Raw genomic sequence first — 18,894 nt, forward strand, 5'->3', positions numbered from 1 at the left:
ATTTTACGTTCGATCGGATGTTGTATCAGTGGTGAGGTACAGTAGCAAAAGAGAAAGAAAATCCCCCCTAACGTTTACGATTTCTATCTGCTCCGAGTGTCCATTTGTCTAACAGTTCTGGATATTGCACAGCACTAGGCATTTTTAAGCGATGCAATGACTTATAATAAAAAATGCAACGTTTAAAAGTAAGGCCTAATTAAATTAAAAATCTAACGTTTATGGGACACTCATCTTCACAATTCTCTTTACAATTGTTACTTTCAGTCCTGTAACTGAATGTATCCTGAAGGATTTCCTTTTCTTTCAAATACGAGTAAATAAAACCTTATTCGTTACTCGTTTGAATGTGTGTGTCACCTTTTTTTAATTGTGCGAGACACACCTTTACATTTTTGTCACCTGCCCTTCAGGGCCACCGCATTAACTGGATAAAATTAACGCATTTACGGGTTGTGTGAAAAACTTTGACCGCAGACATTTTAACGCGTTATCGGCGATTATTCATCAGCTCAAGTTCTTAACAGATTTGTGCCACTCGTCCAGCTCAAGTGCTCCTTCTTGCTCAGCTGACTTTCTGTGTTATTTGTTCTTCTTTTTTGCACCAATTCAACAAAACTCCACAAAATCAGGACCTTTTCTTTCCCAAGCCCTCCCATAATACTCCACACTTCACAGGTCACAGACACTGTCTCATCGGTGTCTTCATCACTGATGTTCTCCTTGATCGTTTCTCGGCGCCCCTTAAATCTCCCGAGTGCGCGCACATAACCGTGGACTGTACAGCCCGTCTTGTGTTAACGACGAACACTTTGAGATCGCAGCAACGATTGAACCTCGACTGTAAGCAGACCGCTAAGTCGCAGTAATGCCCGACTGGTTTAGTCCGGTGCTGCGCTTTGGGATCAGCGGGAACGCGCAATGCAGTGAGGTGGTGGCTGATGGCGGAGCGCAGGTTTGGTCCGCAGCTGCTCACTGGCCGCACGATGAACTGTGAAGACGTGACTTGCAGGTTATGAGATCGCAAGTGACTTTGATTTCAAGTTGAAAGACACAAATACAAACACGCGTCATGAACTTCAGAGTGTAACCACGCTGCCTCCTTTTGCAGAATTCGATTTGACTTTCTTTCTTTCTTTTTCTCTCTGCCCTGTACTTCGGGGCCACCGTAGCTGGCTTCGGGGAGTTATGACAGCTTGGGAGGAAGTGAGCCGTACCAGTGGCCATATTACCTGAGGCTGATTCTAAAAGTCTAATGCTGTAGACTGGAGCACATTACGCGGGCGGTGATAGCAAGAATGTATTTCGCTGACGTTGAATTTGTTTAACATTTATCCCGCCCCTTAGTCCTGCTCTTAAGCACTCAGGTCTGTAAATATCGATTTGGGCATCGACAATCAACACTCAAGATATTCACACATATATTTATACATAGGTGTGTATATCTATCTTCGACATCAACACGTGTCATTTATGTGCGTGCAGACACGATCCCGACAGCGTCCCACAGTGAGGGGGTAGGCCTACCGAGGCATGCGACTGCAGGAAAGTGAGACAAAGATCAGAGAATCTTTGCGGACCCACACAATGTATGAGGCAAGTTTTGTATTAACGTTTTTATGTTCAGTTAATTTTGCAAATATGTTAAATATATTTGTAGTTCAAGATTAGTTTATATTGTAGTGACCAGAAAAAGTTCAGGGCCGTTGTTGTAACTGCTCTAACGTTCAGGGTGATTTGGTCACGTGGTGAGTTATCTTGGTTGGCATGCACAGTATAAGCGCGGGTTTTTTGGTTGTTGTTTGCTCACAGGCTTGATATATGGACGCACACGAAAAGCTCTCCGTACTCTCAGCTAGAGCAACGACCTGTTGAATAGCATCTATTTCATTAAATTCAATGCAAATGTATGGATGAATAATTCTGGATAATGCTTAGTTAATTATTAAAGGCTTCCTGGCGGATATCTTTGTCGTGGACCAGTTTTTTACCCGCCGCACGGACGGTACGACAATATATTAAGAATAGGGTTAGATAATAATTGAGTTCTACACGACGAGCCCGAATGATCTCCGGGGCAAAGTTTGAGATGTCAGGGAAACCACATTTGTGAGAGGAAGTAAATCGGACTGTCTTTCTCAGCCCATTCTTTCGGTCCGACAGTTCTTAAATTGTCTCTTCGAGTCATGTCCTCTTGATCGATCAGTTTGTCGTTCTTTTTACGGAGTGCCTGTTTATGCATATAGACTACGCTGAGCCGGTTCTCACAAGCCAAAAACTCTGACTGCTCTTCTAGCAGGTCTCACCATCTGTTTCATATAGTGTCTGCCACTAGGTGTCAGCATACCCCCTTAACAGCGCCTTTATCTCCATGTGGTGACGGAACAGGATGGATTGTAGGGCTCGACATCCTTGCTCCGTTCCGCCTGCTCCTCTTTAATATACCTTTCAGGGCGCCCCGTATTTCAGTGAAGTTGGTCTGCATTGCAGTGTATTCAACGTGGTGGTGTGTTCCAAGAGGAGATGTTTCATCGAGTCCCAGTAGTAGTCCATATTGGCACTGGATTCCATTCAAGGATGTTTCAGCTTCTTTGACAAGTTAGTAGGCGAGGAATGGGGTCTCCAGTCTGAAGACGACATCTATTCTCGGTGACAGTGAGAAATATGGAATAGTATGTCGATTTACTAGTAAAAGTCAGGTGGGAAAAAAGTAGAAAAGTGTGTTTTGTTGGCGTGAGGAGTTGGAGCTCAAAGAGCCAGCACGGTGAAGCATCACGTGACTCCCCAAATACACCCAATAATTTTATTGTATTCATTTTTTAAGTCAACCTTTGAGTCCAAATGGTTGTAATTTTGGTTATTGATATTAATAGGAGTGACATGGCTTGTACCCCAGCATTTCACCAGTGTACCATGATCTAGTTATGAACACACTCATTTACACACAGGATTTAATTTTGTAGGGAGGATGAGATCAAACAGCATCTATGATCAAACAAGGGGTGTCCACCAAGCCCCTAACACTGGATACAACTCAACCAAACACAATGATAAAAGATAGTTTAATGTACAATGATTTCTTTGCAGGGTTCAGTCATTCCAGCTCAATAATAATGCATAATTGGTCACCTTCCATCTCCTTCTGCCACCACTTCTTCGCTAGTGTCATCGGCTGACTCTGACTCCCTCTACATCTGCTTTTATGTTGTACCTGGGAGTACTGCTGGTGTCACAGCACAGCACTGCATGCAAAAAAGTAGCAGTAGTGATCCCCTGCAGGCTCCCTCTAGTGGCACCCAAGTACTCCAACAAGGCTGCCCATCAGGACTACAGTTCCCCATAAGCCCTGTGATTGAACAAATGAGAGTTTCACCAGATGGATGCTGCCACCCTATATATAGGGGGAATATATGGCCCCGGGAAGCATCTGTCCTTCCATTATGGCCTCCCAGCTGGGAAAGCTACCATAATATTAGTCATAATAATATAAGAACAGTCAAGGGAGATGTGGAGTGTATCAGGAATAGTAAAGTGTAATTAAAATATATAGACAGTGAAATAGCAGATGCTCTAAATACACATTTTTCTTCACAAGTGAGGAAATGGATAACCTCCCAGTGGTAGATGGGACTACTGAGGAGGTACTGAGGGATTTGGAAATTGTAGAGGGAGAAGTGCTGCTCAGATTAAATAAACTGAAATCAAACAAATCACCAGGCCCAGATAATATTTACCCTCGAGTTCTTAATATAAACCCATGACACATATTTTTAGGAAGTCACTGTGCACTGGGGAAATTCTGAAGGACCTCAACAAATCAAATATTATGCCATTATATATAAAGAGTGATCCAAGCAACTACAGGCCAGTAAATGTGCCATGCATAACAGGAAAATTAACAGAAAGAATTATTGAGGATAAGATTGAGCAGCACATGGCAAGGACAAGAGTTTGACTGAAAAGTCAGGATGGCTTCAGAAGAGGGAGGTCGTGTTTTACTAACATGCTGGAATTCTATGAGGAGGCAACAAAAGGATACAATCAAAGTGGAGCTTATGATATTAATTATTTGGACTCTTAGAAGGCATTTGATAAGGTGCCACATGAGAGGCTGGACATCAAACTAAGAGAAGTGGGAGTTCAAGGTGATGTTTGTCGATGGTTGCAGAATTGGCTCAGACACAGGAAGCAAAGGGTGATGGTGTGAGGAACCTCATAAGACTTGGCTGATGTTAAGAGTGGTGACCAGCAGGGGTCAGTGTTAGGGCAGCTGATATTTTTAATATAAATAAATGATTTGAATGAGAATATAAGTAACAAGCTGGTTAGGTTTGCTGATGATACCAAGATAGGTGGATTGGCAGATCAAATCATTACAGAGAGACTTGGACAGCATACTGGCTTGTGCAGATTTGTGGCAGATGAAATTTAATGTCAGCAAATGTAAAGTATTACATGTAGGAAGTAAAAATGTGAGATTTGAATACATAATGGAAAGTCGAAAGCACACATTATGAGAAGGATACTGGTCTCCTCCTGCTCTCCTCATCAAACCCTGGATTTCCTAGAAAAACTGCAGAATCTGTGTTCTTGCTGTTAACTTGAACAAAACCAAAATGTTGGTCTTCCAGAAATGCCAGTTTGCCCTGAATATTACCCCAATGGAACATACATCCATAGATCTGGGGCTGACCTTTGTTGCTTCAGGAAGCTTCTTGCCAGCCATCGATTACTTTCTGGTAAAATTAAAAAAGAGTTCATATCATCCCACCAATCCTCTTGTAGGAAGGTAAGATGTGGGGCCCAATAACCTAGCAGACTATAGGAGGCGGGAGAGCAAACTCATGGTAGACTTGTCCTCCAGCTGCACAGGAGAGCCAACAACAACAGTTGCAAGACTGAACTGGGCCTTGTCCCACTGCAAGATGTCACATATGAAGGCAGGTCACATCACCTCCCTGGCACAGTCCCTCAGAGCACTGAACCACACCAGTAACAAGAGAAAGACTGTGGGCATCAATATAAGTAAAGCTGCAGATGAAAGCACAAATCTTTGCATCACCTAATGGCGACAAAAAAATACAGCAGCAAATTATACTGGAATGCCTTGGCATTATAATTGTTCACAATAAAAGATTCCAATGACTGGCACATACTGAGCCAATATACAACAGAGTTGTCACTGCAGAAACTGTGGCCATCACCATCAAACATGGAAACCCAGACAAGAGCGACGTTGTGAGCACTGCGGCTTAGGACAGGTGGAGCCTTAACAGCAGCACCCCAAATATGGGGCAGTGAGGGACTCCAGCTTCATGGCATCTTCAGAAGTGAGCCCAGAGTCCACAATACTGGACAACAATGGAGAACTGGCACTTCTTACAGGAGAGGAGAACTAGACAGCAGAGAGAGCAGCCAGGCAGAGAGAGTGAGAGAAAGAAACAAACTGGGAGCAAAATTACATGGATGGTCTAAGTTTGATACTTTTATTGATTGAACAGTTAGGCTAAGGTATATTTGAATATATAACAGCAGCAAAGTGGTGCCTCACTACAAGGAGATTCAAGTCCCAGGTGCTCCCAGCATGTTCTTCCCATGTCTAAGTGGGTTTCCTCTGGGTGGTCTGGTTAATTCTCACAGTCAATAGACATGCAGGTTAGGACAATCTTTGCTTTTAAATGGTCTCTAGTGGGTGTATTTGTTAACCTGTGATAAAGTGGTGTCCTAACCAGTGGTTTGACCTGCTTTTTGCCTGTTGATTCCTGGGGTTGGCTCCAGCTGCCTCACAACCATTCTCTGGATAAGTGTGTTTAGTAAATGGTATACATCAGTAATATGTTCTCTTCAAATTTAATTTTTGCATTATTTTTGTCTTCTGCACTTTTCTTTATGCTCATTCATCTCTGACAAGTCATTTGACTTGCCATTGACCGTGTGCTCTGAACCCCAAAGGTCATGCGAAAAAGGCAATTTCCCTTTGAGGATTAAGAAAGCATATAAAAAAAATCAAACCGTCTCTGCTTTGGCACAAGTGGGCGTTTGTCATGTAAAGCCCGTTAAGACTGCTTGGAATCACAGAGAGAGAATGAAAGAGGAGTCGAGGGCGGCGCTGTTAGAAGGGGCGGGGTTAAGACGAAGGACCTTGTACAGTGAGACTTTATATGTTACCACTGCTGTCACGGGAAGAGAAAACAACATCGGGACCACATGGAAATACTGCTGGATATTCGATTGGAACATAAGATCTGACAAAGAGGAGAGGTACGTACTTACGCCATACAGAGGTAGGATATCCTGAGAAAAATAAAGGACTGGGCTGTCATCGGAGGCGCAAGTCGTCAAAGAGTTTCATCGGTGTGCCTCAGACAGCGCTCTTCAAATTCCCATTTTTTAATCTTTTTAAAACATCCTGGCCCTTGGCGCTACTCCTGGACATTTCTGTTTCGTGATTGTCCGCCTGATTGTGGCGAATTTTGAGCTCGGTGCGGTGACGGTTTTCTTGAAGACGGACGTTCGCTGGAGCTCAGGGTTACTTTCTTTAGTCAGTCCGCGGTGCCTTCCCAGTCTTTGGCGCCGCGGTACTTACTGGATGTGTGTCCTACACCTGCCGTATGATTCACCCCTGTTCGTGTCCTCCAGACTAGTCCCAACCCGTCCGTTTCACGGTTGTTTTCCGTGGTGGTCCGTAACTTTTCGGGGGAAGCGCGAGGTCGCTGTTGCTCTGCAGCTTAGTCTGCACGAAAAAAGGAGACGTAAAGTTCGAGAAAATAAAGAGCAACCTAAACGCGGATCGCATCACTCCATATACAGATCGACCACAATATCAATTTCTACCTGACAGTGTTATTCTTTATTTTGTTTTCTGTTATTGACGGAATATTAAAGTCACGACCCGGTGTTTCTTCTGAATTGCCAGACTCGGACCACTTTGTTTTGCAAATTGAAAACTCGTTACATCCCTTCTGGCACGTGAACGCAGGCGCATTCAGGCCCGATTTTGCTCGCTTTCTTGTTCTGCGGTACCTCACATAACTGGGCGCGGCGTTCCGCCTTTCGAGTTCACGCATGCTCTGTGCTGTCCATCAACATGCTCCCGCACACAGCCACTCACGCTGCTTCTGTTTTGAACGACGTTGTTGTCTATTCCGCTTGTTTCTTTGTGGCTTAGTGCTGTGACTTTAAGAGATGTCAGTAAAGAGGTGTACATAAAATGAATTTTTAACAAAATGTTCACTTTTATCAGCACCAAGTTCTTTGTAGGCACTTTTCTACTTGCAGTAGTGCACATGACCACGCAAATGTCCCGTATTCACCTTGTCTTTGTGGGGGACGTGCTGATGGACCATCAGTGATGGTGCAGTGCAAGTCAGTTGTACAGCAGGAGTGCGACTGACCTAGACGTGCTAAACCTCGACTAAGGGGACGGAGAGAAGCGTTATCGGTGTGGGGTCACTGCAGTCTGTCTGATCCTTTTAGATGGTCTTTTTAGGAATTATTGCAGTGGGTCCAAGCTGTTAAATCCCAATACATTACTTAATAACACTAAGTGAGAATCATGTTGAGGGAGGATTAGACACAAAGTTTAGAAAGGTTTTCTTTACACGAAGTAACCACGGATAATTTGGAAGAGGAGGACAGCCTTATAAGAATACATCACTAGCTGTACCCAAGACGTCTGTTCAAAAACCTTCAACAGACAGAAAGATAAACCATTAAAACCAGTGTATTCCTCTGCTGTCGCAGTAGATGCGATCCTTTGTTCTTTAACTTTTACAAATTTATCTTTGCTGTTGTACTATAAATCTTGTATAGCAGGTTTATAGGGTCTTTACTTTCTTAAGTCCTGTGAAACTCTGATTTGCAGGTGCTAAACCACATGCAACATGCCATCACCCTCCAGTACTATAATTAGCGATGAATATGGTGCTGTATAATGATCTCCCCACTCTGGCGCTATTAGGCATTTGTTTAGTGCCTTTCATATCTGTTATATAGAACCTTTCCTCTCACTCTATCTATCTATCTATAATATATATATATATATCTATATCTATATATATATATCTATATCTATATATATATATCTATATATATAGATAGATAGATAGATATAGATATATATATAGATATATATATATATATATATATATATATATATATATATATATATATATATATATATATATATATAGAGATAGATAGATAGATATATAGAGAGAGAGAGGTTATATAGTGCTTTTCACATTTGCCTATCCTGTTGTATAATCCATTCCATGTATGATTATTTTAAATAGTGCTCTTCCTTTTCTCGACCCCAATCCGAGGGGATAAATGGGCTTTTTGTGGGTTGCAATTTTTTGGACTAATTAAAAAAAAAAATGTTATTTTGGGCTATTTTTCAATCCCCCTCAACATATTTTTAACGTTTTTCATCCATCTGCCCCCCACACTGCTATTTACACTTGTATACAGTCAAAGTAAAAAGTATGTGAACCCCTAGGAATTCTCTCTATTTATGTCTAATTCCCATATAAAACATAGTCGTATCTTCATGTCAGTCACAATAATGAACAAACACCATCTCCTATAACTAAAGATACACAGATTTTCAGAGAATTTTTGACTGTATTGATTAAATCATTTGAACTATGAAACTGAAGGTTGGAAAAAGTAAGTGAACCCTAAGCTAATGACTTTTTAAAAAGCTTATTGCAGTCCAAATTTAACACACCTGGAGTCCATTTAAGAGGATGGGTGATGCAACAGGACAATGACCCCAAACATAGCAGCAAATCCACAACACAATGGCTTCAGAAGAACAAACTGTGCCTTTTGGAGTGGCCCGGTCAGCACCCAGATCTCAATCCTATTGTGATGCTGTGGAATGACTTGAAGAGAGACAGCCATACACAGAAGACAACCAAAAATATGGAAGAGTTAAGGCAGTTCTGCAGGGAAGAATAGGCTCAAATTCTCCCCACACGATGTGCAGGTCTGATCTGCAGTTACAGGAAGCACCTGGTTGAGGTCATTGCTGCCAGAGGAGGGTCAACCAGTTATTAAATCCCAAGGTTCACTTACTTTTTTCATTACCACTGTGAATGTTGAATGCATTTGTAACATAAAGACATGAAAGAGGAGAATGATTTGTGTGTCATTTGCTTAAGCTCATTGTGTAGATCAGTACCTGTGACTTCGATGAAGATCAGATCACTTTTTATGAGCAATTCATGCAGTAAACTAGATCATTCCAAAGGGTTCACATACTTTTTACTTTGACTGTATGTTCACTGTTATAAAAATTTCTGAGGGGGACACCCTTCTCCCATTGGGTCTATACCATCACACCATCTATCACTATCTATTTATTTCTGAGGAGGACCCCAGCCCTACTTACTCCTCAGAGTTTGATGGTATGTACAGTATCTAACCTTTTCATTTTGATGTTGCTTCTTGCTTTCCAGGTGTGTCATTTTGTGTACTTCAGGTATTGGGCAATTTTCTGGGGGCACATTTTCCTATATTTAAGCTGTCCATGGGCTCTGCATTGTTTAGGGACTTGGCAACCCTGGTGATGATCTCCATTCCCCAGCCCCAAGATTAGCCAGTTCCAATCTCTAACCTTGAAACGTCTGTCTGTATTCCTGAAAAAAAAAATCAGTATGCTCAAATAATATGCTGTGTTAGTTGTGAGAGATAATAGAAGTGGAAGACACCTTATAAGTGGCAAATAGATAAGAATGCACAATAAAACAGTTTTTATGTGAAAATTAGATCACCTGGATAAAATGGTGAACATTTTATTTCAGTAAGTTCCAAGTGTGAATTAGCTTTAGCAAAGAAAAACAAACAATTATAAAGATTTGGGCCATCTGCAGGCAAACGCCGTATAATTGAAAATAAACGCGCAGAGAAAACGCAAAAAGACGTCTTCATAGACGCGAGGCTTAAAATGACTACTCCAAGATGTTGACACGGCCAGTTAGGTACAGGCAGGAAGAGGTGGGTCTAGACGGCTGACAGCAGAAGGAAGAGTTAATAAACACCGCCATCTTGTGGACCGGCCAGGAATTACCACGACCACATCCTTTAACACTAGAATTACCAGAGCCAACGGAAAAGCTTGTAAATCCGGCCCACCTTAAGTCCCTTCGCACCTCTCCATCAGCCTCTTTTGTCCTGCAAATGTGCCGATAAAGACGAACAGCAAGCAGCCTACCCCCACCGCGAGTGAAGTGCTGGAGTTTTAGAGTGGAAATAATAGATTGTTATTTGGAACACATGCATTTCATGTGTGTGCTGTTTCTACAGTAATCTGTGTAAACAAGTTATTAAAACAGAAACTTTTTGAATATTTTAGTAATAAATGACAAAATGTAGACATAAACTATATAATGTGTGAAGCCTTAGGTCCAAAGATCAAATAAACACTTTCACAAAAGGTTCAAGGACAATACAACAGCTTCTGTGGCGTAGCGGTAAGATTTGCTGACTTGTGATCAAGAGTCCCTGGTTTGATCCTGACTGTCTCCTGTATTTGCCATTTTCAGTAGTGAGCTGCTGTTGTTGTTGTCATTATATACAGTACACACATACATTTGGTTTGCATCTGTAACAGACGGTGTACATTTATAGGACTTGTAAAAGTTACCTTTTTTTTTTTTACTTTTGTTCTCTCAGTCACGATCACAATGCATACTACTGTCCTAGGGATCTGACGCTGTTACTTTTTATTTGAAACTAGGAGTAACTGGAGATGTGAGTGGTGTTTTGAGGCAATGGAAATGGACATTCTCCGATCTGGGGGAATAAAAGCTGACACACGGACGCTGGTGAATCTGCCTTCTTTGTATCTCACCGTCACTTAATTTTTATTTGTTCAGTTTTATTGAGTGTTCCTGCTCATGCTGAATTAGTATGCACCTTATGATCCATGATGTCAAAGCCACACTGACAAAAAAAAAAACAGAGACATAGGTATACAGTATATGGTATTTGGAATTACTCATTTTATTACCTGTATAGTACATTTCGGAAAACATTGTGGCACAGATGCAACATTATGAATGGACCCATCCTCAATGCACCTGTTTAGAGTCAGACAGGGTATTTCTGCCTGCTAGGGGTCACATTTATAAAGCTTTGCATGAAATTGAGTGTAAAAATTTGCATACACTAAAAAAAGGAAAATCTGTACAGCAAACAAAATGCCATTTATAAAACCTGGCGTACACACATTTCTATGGAGTTTGCCTTTACCAATCCCAATCATGTGTATGTGAGAGTGACTTGAACCCGGCCTGATTGCCACATGAAAAGGCCATATATGGAGTGTGCTGTTCAGTCTTGAACAGGTGAGACAATGGCAACAAGAGAAGAAAGGTAAAAACTTTAAGTAGTGAGAGACAGAAGTTCTCATCTCTGATGCAGAGGCACACAAAGGACCTTTATTTGGTGGCCTAAACGTGAATTAGAAATATGAAGAATGGCAACATGTTACTGCTGCTGTGAGTGCAGTGAGCTCTACCAGCTGCACCACTCCTGATCTTAGGCGAATTACCACCGGGTGAGTGTGAGTGTAATGTGATGTGGGGGGAAAGGCACATGCTTTATGTTCTCTGATTTCAATCTGTGGATGATATCTGTGATCAGAGATGACTTTTTCAAACGATTCCAGCTCCCGACCTCCAGAGCTCCAGTCCATTGAGAAGGCTGTCACTTTATATTATACATCAGTGATACACCTGGTTACACTATGGTTACGTTTAGGGGTTAAGTAAGCCAAGTGATAAAAACCTGCAATCCAATTGGCTGTCCAGCAGAGCTACTGAATTGTGGAGTTCTGCAGATGGACCAATCTCGACTTATTATGTGGCATTATGTTCGCGCATACAGATGTGGCAGACTGAGAGAGCTGCAGAGGAGTCGGGGTAAACCACTCAATATATGGCTTAGTGCAAAACTACCATGCTAGTGCATTATATACAGCTGTCAGTTGGTGGGTAGGGGTGTGGTATAGCGGGTCCGTGGCTCAGAATAAAAGGCCAGTTTTAAATAACTAATCGCCACACTTGTGGCTTTTAGAGGGGGGTAGTGTGGCCACAGCAGTTCTCGGATGCAACGTCCTGCAGGCGTTTCCTTGCTTATGTGCACAGGTGAGGAATCGTCCGCATCCGTAATTGATGCTGGGAACTGCTAATCGCCACACCTGTGCCACGTCCCCATGACATATAGTAGGAGTGCAAGTGCAGAGGGGAAAGAAAAGGGCTGAGTTTAATATGGAGAACAGGAAGCAAAGGAGCCAGTGTGTGTGAGCGAGTGAGAGCAGGCTCGCTGTTAGAAGGACAGGCAGCTGGGTAGTGAGCCTTAGCGGGGTGTTTGGCCGACACCCGGGGGAAGAGCGATTGGGTCGCTCATGCTGAGCGTTCTGAGAGGAGCAGGAGTGGCCGGAAGGTGGTTGGCTCACCGTGGAAGGCAGTGAGAGTCAGAGATTTGGGATCAGAACCCCAGCATGGGTGCCCTGGCCGTGGAACCCAAGTCTCGGTCCAGGTAGTGATGCTGTAAGGAGCCAGAGCATGGAAGGCAACCAGACTTGGAGAAGGTCAGCTGCAGATAGGGTGACTCCACTGGTGCATGACCTGGATGGAAGAAGCAGGGGAACCGCCAGTTGAGGAAGGCACCGGGTTTTGTTTTTAAAAGGATTGCTTCCAGCCAGTATTTTAATCTCGTTTTTAATGGAATTATTTATTGAATTTTAACCTCCACATTTCCATGTGTTTTAAAGGATTATTTATTTATGGACATTTTAATTGCACTGCACTTATTTTGGGATTTTCTTTAGACTGGTTTTGCTATTTGTAATAAAAGCACTTTAATACTTTTGCACCTTTCCCTTTACTTTCGTTTGGTGTCCTCATTGTCCTGCTCATCCAGTTACATTATCGATGGTGCTTCAGTTCGAGAAGGCTCCCAAAAGGGAAGTGGGAGCGTGAAGCTGAACCCGCATCGTGACAAGGGGCTGTTCTAATCATCATTACTTTGCCTCAAAATAAATGAATTATGGGTTGACTCAGGCCACTGAACCGCAACGTTTCTTGGTCTCATCATGGCATCACGGATCACTTGAGCTTTAATAGAATGTCACAGCCTTAAGTGAAGTCAAGATGCATGTACAGTGGTGTGAAAAACTATTTGCCCCCATCCTGATTTCTTATTGTTTTGCATGTTTGTCACACAAAATGTTTCTGATCATCAAACACATTTAACCATTAGTCAAATATAACACAAGTAAACACAAAATGCAGTTTTTAAATGATGGTTTTATTATTTAGGGAGAAAAAAAATCCAAACCTACATGGCCCTGTGTGAAAAAGTAATTGCCCCCTGAACCTAATAACTGGTTGGGCCACCCTTAGCAGCAATAACTGCAATCAAGCGTTTGCGATAACTTGCAATGAGTCTTTTACAGCCCTCTGGAGGAATTTTGGCCCACTCATCTTTGCAGAATTGTTGTAATTCAGCTTTATTTGAGGGTTTTCTAGCATGAACCGCCTTTTTAAGGTCATGCCATAGCATCTCAATTGGATTCAGGTCAGGACTTTGACTAGGCCACTCCAAAGTCTTCATTTTGTTTTTCTTCAGCCATTCAGAGGTGGATTTGCTGGTGTGTTTTGGGTCATTGTCCTGTTGCAGCACCCAAGATCGCTTCAGCTTGAGTTGACGAACAGATGGCCGGACATTCTCCTTCAGGATTTTTTGGCAGACAGTAGAATTCATGGTTCCATCTATCACAGCAAGCCTTCCAGGTCCTGAAGCAGCAAAACAACCCCAGATCATCACACTACCACCACCATATTTTACTGTTGGTATGATGTTCTTTTTCTGAAATGCTGTGTTCCTTTTACGCCAGATGTAACGGGACATTTGCCTTCCAAAAAGTTCAACTTTTGTCTCATCAGTCCACAAGGTATTTTCCCAAAAGTCTTGGCAATCATTGAGATGTTTCTTAGCAAAATTGAGACGAGCCCTAATGTTCTTTTGCTTAACAGTGGTTTGCGTCTTGGAAATCTGCCATGCAGACCATTTTTGCCCAGTCTCTTTCTTATGGTGGAGTCGTGAACACTGACCTTAATTCAGGCAAGTGAGGCCTGCAGTTCTTTAGACGTTGTCCTGGGGTCTTTGTGACCTCTCGGATGAGTCGTCTCTGCGCTCTTGGGGTAATTTTGGTCGGCCGGCCACTCCTGGGAAGGTTCACCACTGTTCCATGTTTTTGCCATTTGTGGATAATGGCTCTCACTGTGGTTTGCTGGAGTCCCAAAGCTTTAGAAATGGCTTTATAACCTTTACCAGACTGATAGATCTCAATTACTTCTGTTCTCATTTGTTCCTGAATTTCTTTGGATCTTGGCATGATGTCTAGCTTTTGAGGTGCTTTTGGTCTACTTCTCTGTGTCAGGCAGCTCCTATGTAAGTGATTTCTTGATTGAAACAGGTGTGGCAGTAATCAGGCCTGGGGGTGGCTACGGGAAATTGAACTCAGGTGTGATACACCACAGTTAGGTTATTTTTAACAAGGGGCAATTACTTTTTCACACAGGGCCATGTAGGTTTGGATTTTTTTTCTCCCTAAATAATAAAAACCATCATTTAAAAACTGCATTTTGTGTTTACTTGTGTTATATTTGACTAATGGTTAAATGTGTTTGATGATCAGAAACATTTTGTGTGACAAACATGCAAAAGAATAAGAAATCAGGAAGGGGGCAAATAGTTTTTCACACCACTGTAAGTCATGAGGTGGAGGGATTGTGCTGGAGCTGAATCTATCCTATTACATTCTGTGCTGTTATGTTTTACATGGCCAAATCCCCCCTGGGGGACACATAAAATATCTGTCTGTCAGTCACATAGTCAGTCTATCTCTCTCTTTCTCTCTCTCTCAATGCCTTACAGTCTTGACAGAGCCAAGGCCACCTGCTTGTCAAGACTACATTCACAAGGCCAATAAGCAGTCCGTATTGTGCAATGTCTGTGGCATACTGAAGAAGAGACAAAGGCAGAAAAAGCAAAAAGCAGCACCAGCCAGTTCGCAAATTGTATAGCGTGTGCTGAGTCACGCTTGCTAATATATGATAATACAAATTACTTTTACCTATACATGCATGTTGTCCTCCATTTTTCATTGCTTCTTCTTGGTGGACACTTACTGAAGCCCCCAATATGATGCGTACTGCAGAGTTGTAGCGATTTAAAATCAAATTTGAAATATTTTTATCAAGGTCGTGAAAGACTGTATCTTATAAGTGTGCCATTTTTACAGTGATTATTGTGTATTTGTCTACAGCACAGAGACAGCACTTCACATCTGGCCATCAATAATATCAATAACAGTGCTTCGAGACGACTTTTTGAGGCCCAGTCATGGAAGGACCCGACACAGTGAGGTGAAGCATATTGTTGGTCTTCTTTTAAAATAGCTGAATCTTGCAAAAATGTGTATTCCTTTCTGTTATGACATGGATATTTACAGCAACCACAGCTTAGTACTTATAATAAAGTTTTTCCAGGATACTCTCAATGCATTTCTTATCTAGAAAAATCTTTCTGTTTGGAGTTTGTGCCTGGCACTGCTGTCCTGTTTCCGGCTCCTGGACCCCCCCGTGTTCTCTCCATACCTTTTGCTCAGGTGTGCTCGGATTCATCTGCAGCTTCTCAGTTCTGCTTTGGGGCTTGAAGATGAGAGCCCTTTAAAGTGACACATTGTACAGCTCTCTATTTTGGTGCAGTCATCATCATCATCATTTATATTGATCACTTCTGTACAATATGATTTAGCAATTTATAAATTCAGTAATTTATAAATATTCCTTTCCATTTTTACTTTGTTGTTAATGCTGAGATATCTGTTAATCTTGTCCTTTGCTGATTGTACTTTATGACAAAGTAATGTGTTGATAGAGCTTCATTTTGTGAAGTTTTTTAACAGCATTATTTGGCTAACATTTTATCATTACTGGTGCTTGTAGTCTAACACGTTGTCACACGCAGTGTCCCTCACTCAACTCCTTGTGCGAAGTTTTCTGGAATTCATGTCCTTCTTCAGCGATCAATCAGGTCTTCCACCACTCCATCCCAGGCACCTCCAAGGACCTTTCCTTTGCCTCGGCCACTGCCTGCACATTCACACTGCCAGCTTCACCTCACACCACTCACTTGGTAAAACCATCTGCCGCTACTTTACCCAACACTGTCAGAAGATTCAAGCCAGGGTCCTTTCCTCTGCTGTCAGTCTGTCTCTCTCTCAGGTCTGTGTGGCCTCAGCCACCAGAACTTTCTTGCAAAAGCACTGTAGCTGCGGGTGCGTAAGGCGGATTCAAGCATGGGCAAAACACATGCTGAAAGAAATCTCTCAGTTCTTAAGTTTGTTTTAAAAATTCAAAGCAAATAGTCCACACAAGAATAAAGAAAAAAGGTTGTTACACACGTAGAATACAAGGCAAAATATTAGAAAAAATGTATCTTCTCTTAACTTTTCTTCTCAAACTTTAGTTGTTTCTATACTTAAGGATGCTTTACTTCTTCTTCTGTATGCTTTAAACGTATGGCGCTGCACATTCAATAGAGCTCACTGTCTTTCATGTTCCTTGGTACGTTAGGCACAGTTTAAAACCGCATGCCCTCAATGCCTTACACTTGGCAAAGCGGGTCACTAACTGAGTGTAATGTATAGTTAGAGAGGCTAGAAATAGCTAAAATATACCAATTCAATTCAACTTATGGGGGTTGTAGGAACATCCCATAGACTATGCACTAATATTTAGGCAAACATTTATATCTCTATTATAAAAAAATCCTGGAAAGGAAAAGCAGGGGATGAGACGTAATCTTCTCAGCGCGAGACCTGGGGGATGAGGGGTTGGAGAGGGTGCTAGCAAGTTGTGTTTGGGGTTACAAAGTTGGTGATTGTTCAAGTAAAACTTTTGTGACACTTTTTATTATGTCAGTCGCTACAGTATCAAAAAAAAAAAAAGATAGTAAAGATCGCATTAGCGCAAACAAAAGGAAATTAATCATCAGGACCAAGTATAATTGAAAAACTAGCAAGACTAAGCGAGGTCAGAAATAAAAGGCAAAGAGCAGAAAACAAAGTATTTTCGCGTTTGCATCAATCAATGCACAAAATGTAGATTTACACAATAATGGACCATATGCTATGAGAATCTGTGGTCCCGCAACAGTTAAAGCAACGACAGGTTTAATTTCAAAGAAAACACAGTTCGTTCAGGTGTATATTTATGATCACGAAGAAGTGATCACAACGCAAGCAGCAGAGACACGAAGTGGCAAAAAGGACAGCGGCTGCCCAGGCTTTAAAATGATCGACGCTGCCCCCCTTTTTATACATCCTGCGAGAAAGACATATAACCACGCCCGGGGCAGGAAATAAAGGACAAGTATTGTTTTTACAACGTCACGTGAGGCAAGGCAGTGAACCATCATTTAAAACAAGTCCACGGATATCTAACCTAGCAGTTGTTAGATTGCTGTTGGCAGACACGCATCATGTGCTCCCAGCTTTTAAAACAATGACATGCGACAAGCAGAACAGGCAGCTCGCCAGCAGCAGAAAGACGGCAGATGATCTGATGGCATATCCATAGCGTGCATTCAGCCGTCCCCCCTTCAGAATGCGAGCAGCGTTATACATCCTGCAAGAAAAAGATATAACCACGCCCAGGGCAGGAAATAAAGGACAAGTATTGTTTTTACAAAAGTTTTTAAAAGTGAAAATAATGCATATGTAACAATTCCCGTGAAAATAACAATCTCTTTAAACTGTATATCCGGTAAACCAAACACAGGGGTGGGCGAGCAAAGTGAGTAGTAACTTAAATAACTAGCAAATGGTTCTTACAAGCACCAATGCTCAAGAGGAGTCGTGCACTAATGAGCTTTTAGGGATGAATAAAGGAGTTGACTGCAATGTGTTCAAGGTGATTCTCGTTGCACTTCTCACCCACTCTACTCTATTCTGTCTACAGATAACAAGAAGGCCACTATCTCCAGTTGTTCGATATGGAGAAGGTGTGCCCAGCTGTGCAGGGATCTCAACATGTGAAACACAAATGTGAAGAGGGGTTCTCAGAAGTGTGTAATGGCAAGGAAGAGGCAAATCCCACACAGCACTTGGACCTCCTCTTGAAGCCTGGCATGGGTGTTAAGGAAGAGGACTGTAAAGAGGGGTCAATACATCATGGACAGGGAAATGCCTGCGTGAAGAAGGAGGAAGAGGAGGATTGTGATCATGGTCCTGTAGACTTTACAGTAGACTCTGAGCTAATGTTTAACAGCATTGATGGGCAGAAAAGTAAAACTGCCAACGTTATAAAGGAGGAAGACCTCAAATTTGAGTCTGAATGGCAGTGCTTTTATCCAGATGCCGAGGCGTCTAGATCAGGATCCACACTGAGAAGCCAGTGCTCCTTACAGCAGAATTCTCTCCATGTGAAGATGGAGTCCTTGGAATCTGACATAAATAGGGCTGGCAATGCAGCGGGTTCAACTCCTTCTGGAGAAGGTAGGTGCTAAAAGACAAGAAGTTAGGCTGAGGGCTCTGGGTTGATGGGATTGACCTGATATGCGCAGCCTTTTCTTTATCACTGAAATCCATCTGTGCATTTTGTGCTGACAAGTTAAACCATTCATCTCATGTGTGAAAGAAAAAAATAACTGCTTGCAAGCTACTAAGGGTTAAAAGCTGGCAAAGCTGTTTTGCTCTAACGGCAGGTTATTCGTACAGGTGTTTGTGATAAGGCAGGGTGCAGTAAACTGGCCTATAGGACAGCTTCCTTTTTTTATGAACGCGCCTGTTAGACACCGGAAAGATGACCTCTC

General features: G+C 42.2%; 1 long non-coding RNA gene across 1 annotated transcript; it reads left to right on the forward strand.

Moving 5' to 3' along the window:
• Positions 1 to 6,110: 6,110 nt before the first annotated feature.
• Positions 6,111 to 18,389, forward strand: LOC120534476. Its single transcript, XR_005634764.1, has 3 exons — positions 6,111 to 6,261; positions 15,344 to 15,443; positions 18,042 to 18,389. It is a non-coding gene; the product is annotated as an uncharacterized LOC120534476 (long non-coding RNA).
• Positions 18,390 to 18,894: the final 505 nt, after the last annotated feature.

The sequence above is a fragment of the Polypterus senegalus genome, chromosome 8, assembly GCF_016835505.1.
Source record: "Polypterus senegalus isolate Bchr_013 chromosome 8, ASM1683550v1, whole genome shotgun sequence".
Lineage (NCBI taxonomy): Eukaryota > Metazoa > Chordata > Cladistia > Polypteriformes > Polypteridae > Polypterus > Polypterus senegalus.